General features: G+C 41.1%; 1 non-coding gene across 1 annotated transcript; it reads right to left on the bottom strand.

Annotated features, from left to right (window-relative positions):
- Window positions 1-4440: 4440 nt before the first annotated feature.
- Window positions 4441-4546, bottom strand: LOC122033151. Its single transcript, XR_006126402.1, has one exon. It is a non-coding gene; the product is annotated as a small nucleolar RNA R71 (small nucleolar RNA).
- Between the last annotated feature and the right edge of the window lie 515 nt (window positions 4547-5061).

Raw genomic sequence — 5061 nt, 5'->3', positions numbered from 1 at the left:
TCAAATAGATAACAAATATTACAAGCATAAACTCTTAAGGCACTCAGAAAATTTTAGTCCCACCGGATTCAAACTTACCATGGAGCAGAGATGGAAACAACCCACTTCGTCCGAGCTTGCCAAGGCACACAAGAGGCAATATTTTGCCCTGTACGAAGAAAGCGACAAAGGACAAAAGCTCAAGGGCGATGAGAAGGGGAAACATTGATTCATTCCATCAAGGAAAAATAAATGTAGAAACCACTTCCCTTCTCAAGCCGTATGAGCTCAGCAAGTGGAGCAACCAATCTTAGCCCAAGGGTATCATGTGCTGCGCCCTTCACACAACACCCATGGGTCATTTGGATGCCCCTCTATAAGTAGTAAAAATTTCTCTGAAGTTTCTTGGGTCCTTCAGAGCACCTGCATCTTTGGATAGAAGATCTGAACTGTGAAGCTTCCTCTCTTAAGACGATCCCTTGAACCCCTGGAGTAGCCGGAGTAAAAATCCCAATAAACTCATATATAGATCTCACCTGGTCCAACAAAAGTTGTCTCCAAAAAGGAGGATCCACGACCATGGCCTTAGCAATAAAAATTGGCAAGGAAGAAAAAGAACTGAGAGGGGTTGTGGGTGAAGAGAAGGTTGTAGCCCTATTTAAAGGAGAAAAAGGCTCACAGGATTGCTATACTTAATTTATTAAGACAGTGGTACACTAAATCTGTGAGGTCATTTCAAAATCAGGAGCAGAGTCACGGGTAGGAAAAGACAAGACCATACTTATGTCTAGTCAGTCGTCTACACCTCCTTCGACTAGACTTAAGGGGAAGGCTAGTGATATGGGTTAGGTTTTATGGGTCTCCAGATGAGGAAAGAAAAGGAAGAAAGAATCAAAGGAGGTAGGCCAATAACGGCCGAGACATACTTTCAGAACAAAGGTAGGCCAATATCGGTCGATACATGCCTGCCGTATGAAGGTAAGCCAATATTGGTCGGGACATACCTTCAGAGCAAAGATAAACCAATATTGGTCGATACATGCCTGCCGAATGAAGGTAAGCCAATATCGGTCGGGACATACCTTTAGAGCAAAGATAGGCCAATATCGATCGATACATGCCTGCCGACTGAAGGTAAGCCAATATCGGTCGGGACATACCTTCAGAGCAAAGATAGGCCAATATCGGTCGATACATGCCTGCCGCATGAAGGAAAGCCAATATCGGTCGGGACATACCTTCAAAGCAAAGATAGGCCAATATCGGTCGTTACATGCCTGCCGTATGAAGGTAAGCCAATATTGGTCGGGACATACCTTCAGAACAAAGATAGACCTATATCGATCGATACATGCCTGCCGTATGAAGGTAAGCCAATATTGGTCGGGACATACCTTCAGAACAATGATAGACCAATATCGGTCGATACATGCCTGCCGAATGAAGGTAAGCCAATATCGGTCGGGACATACCTTCAAAGCAAAGATAGGCCAATATCGGTCAAGAGGGTTCTTTCGAGCAAAGAACCCACACAGTTCCTTCAATGAATACCTTAGAAACATGTTGAATAAAATATTATTTTTTGACACGACAAAGATACAAATAGAAGTTGCATGAAGAAGAATCATACATGAATATATCGAATAGAATAATTCATGATAGAGAATATATATTTTGGAGGGAAATATGCTTTCATCTTGTCTTGCAGGCGCTAAACGACAAAGAAGGTACATCTGGGGTACAAAAAAGATTCCTTAAAATCATTTTCCCCAAGCACGCAGCTGATGTCATAACGAACTCTAACAAACCGGGGTCCACTTCATGACTGCGGAGGTTATATGAAGTGGTATAAAAGGGGGAATCCTCTCCGTTGGCTAGGTAAGTTCACATCATCGTGTACTTTCACAACCCTAATTTTCTGACTACTGTTCATCTTCTTTTTTCTTCCTTCTTCACATCAAGAGAGATCACTAACTTGAGCGTCGGAGGGCCTAGCGAGGGATTCCCACCCCGGTCTTAGGTCACTGACAATAGTGTTGGTTGGTCTCTTGTGTGCAGGGGGCCTCGAAGCTTGGGAGTTTGGTTTCTCTCCCCTTTTGGATTACGATTTCTTCCTGCTTATCAGATTACTTCCAGTGATCCTGGTTTTCTTTCGATCCGCTTTGGGTTTCTGATGTGCGTAGATTATATACTCTTTTACGCATGTTTTTACGCACATTTACATACTTTGAGCATGTTTGATCTATACATTTTTATACTTCCAGCTTTCCTTTTAGCATATTTACTCTTTTGGTTCGGAGATCTGCTTTTTGTGCATTTTCTGTACACAGGAGTCGAAATTGGTGAAGATTATGCATCCTCGGGCAAGCTTGGAAGTAATTGAAGGGAGAGAGCATCAGGCCGTGTACCACACATGACCGTGTAGTCTTAACAGGAAGGGAAGAGGACATGTGAGGTTTCCATTGGCCGTGTGCATCTACACGGCCATGTGAGGTTTCCAGAGGCCAAGCAGGTGGTGGCCGTGTGCATCTACACGGTCGTGTGAGGTTTCTAGAGACCAAGCAGGTGGTGGCCGTGTGCACCACACGGCTGTGTAGCACTTCCAGAGAACAGTAGGGTCCTGGCCGTGTGGAGTCACATGGCCGTGCAGCTCACACGGCCGTGTCGTGGGGCCGTGTGGCGCCCGATTTCCTCCTCTATTTAAACCTTCCTTCATGAATTGAAAGGGGATCTCTCCCCCTTTGGGAGAAGGCAAGATTTGGTGGTTTCCTCCCATTCTTGGGAGGATTTCTGGGCGATTCTAAGGGAGTTCTTGACGATTTCGACTCCGGAGTGAGGATTGGATCCGAAGACGAGGCTTCTTCGTAGATAAGTTTTCTCCTTCCCCTTTTCTTTGTTTCTTGGATTGGGGATTTAAGAAATGCTTGTAATCTTTATTTCTTCGGGTATTCTTCCTCGATTCATGGAGTAGATCTTGTATTCTAGGATTAAGGGAGTATTTGTATGATGGATTGATGTAATCTCTTATGGATTTGCCATTTTCTTGTTTCAATGACATTGTCTTGCTTGTATCAATTAGATCTTGAATGATTAATGGTGATTTGTGCTTAATTCTCATTCTTGATTGATTGTTTGGATTTCTTGTGGACTTTGTAAAGATAAACTCTCACTCGATCATCCGAGGGATCCACGTGACAGGTGCAAGCCCGTGTAAGGACGTTTGAGAGATAATCTTGAAGAGGAAATAGGAATATTCAAGAGAGTAGGATGGATTTTATGATTAGTTTCTTGTATCTTGATAGATTAATAAGTTGTGAGCTTCTATGTTGATATCCGAGGAAGGCATAGTAATAGGTGCGCTTCTGTGTAAGGACAACGTAGGTTCACGTCTAATTGATCATATTTAGATACATTTCTCAGTCCTTAGCCGGTTATCTATTGCAAGAGAGAACCAGCAACTTTCTACAAGTGTTTGGCAATTGAGGGATAAGAATTGGTGAACCATTTACATTCAAGAAACCTTACAAAGAAACCGAAACTCCTAGAATCTCCCTTTATCATAACCCAAAACACTAAACTCTTGTTTGTTGATCTTTAATATTAGATTTGTTTACCTTCACTTTGCATTTGAAACGATTGGATTGTTGTTTAGCTAATTCGCCTTGAGACATTTCTACTGCTTATTCCAGTCCCTGTGGATACGATAATCTTTTATATTACTTGCAATAAGTTTTTGGCACCGTTGCCGGGGACTGCGCTATAACATTAGGAATTATCAATTGAGTTAAACTAAACATAACATTTGTTTTCCTTTCATATTGCATAGTTGTAACTATTCATTAGATTTCTATTTTTACTTTCTTGTATAACTTTTACTTCTTGTTAATTCTTTTTGTACAAATTCAATTCTGCATTTTTGATTCTTTTATTTCTCTTTTTCTGTTGAATTGTCATTTGCTATCTTGTTCTTGTGTATGCGAAGATCTAACTTTGCAGGGGAATTCTTTCCTTTTGACCCTGAGATTGACAGAACTTTCCATAAAAGAAGAATCCTGCAAAGGCAAATTGAAGAACAGGAACATTTGAACATGGCGAATAGACCACTCAAGGATTATGCAGCACCTTATGCAAGAGGTTTTCGATCTAGTATTTCAAGACCTTCAGTGGAAGCTAATAACTTTGAGATCAAACCCGCAATTATATCTATGGTGCAGCAGAACCAATTTGGTGGAGGACCTCATGAAGACCCCAATCAACACTTAGAGGTCTTTTATGAAATATGTGGTACCATGAAAATGAATGGAGTTCCTTCAGATGCAGTTAGATTATTATTATTTGGGTTTTCTCTAAGAGATAGGGCAAAGCAATGGCTGAATTCTTTGGCCCCTAATAGCATCACCACTTGGGTGCAGTGTGAGCAACAGTTTCTTGATAAATTCTATCCACCAAGCAAAACAGCTCATATGAGGAATTTAATTACAAGCTTCAAGCAGACTGACTCAGAATCTCTTTTTGAAGCATGGGATAGATATAATAGTATGCTTAGACAATGCCCACATCATGGGTTGGAAAGATGGTTAGTGTTGGACACTTTTTATAATGGTATCAACTATCATACCAAAGTGTCCCTTGATTCAGCTGCTGGAGGGGCACTTATGAACAAAAGTTTAGATGAAGCTGAAGAAATTATTGACAGTGTAGCACAAAATCATCATCAATGGGCAAATGAAAGAAGTGGTGGCTATTCTTCTGTAAACCCAACAATTAAAGCATCAGGGAAGTTTGATGTAGATGCGGTCACTCTTTTGTCTGCAAAATTGGACGCTCTTACAAAGAAATTTGAGAATATGGGGACTAGTGCTAATATGGTCAATGCTATTAGTACATCTTGTGAAGTATGTGGGAGTTCAGAGCATTCAAATGACTCATGTCCATTGGGAGCTATCACTGCACAAATCAATCAACTGGAACAATGTGATGCAATCATGAGTTACAATCAAAGGCAGAACAACCCATACTCAAATACTTATAACCCTGGATGGAAGAGCCATCCCAATTTTTCTTACAGAAATAATCAAGATC

The sequence above is a fragment of the Zingiber officinale genome, chromosome 11A, assembly GCF_018446385.1.
Source record: "Zingiber officinale cultivar Zhangliang chromosome 11A, Zo_v1.1, whole genome shotgun sequence".
NCBI classification, from domain to species: Eukaryota; Viridiplantae; Streptophyta; class Magnoliopsida; order Zingiberales; family Zingiberaceae; genus Zingiber; species Zingiber officinale.
This window is presented reverse-complemented; position numbering and strand designations above follow the sequence as displayed.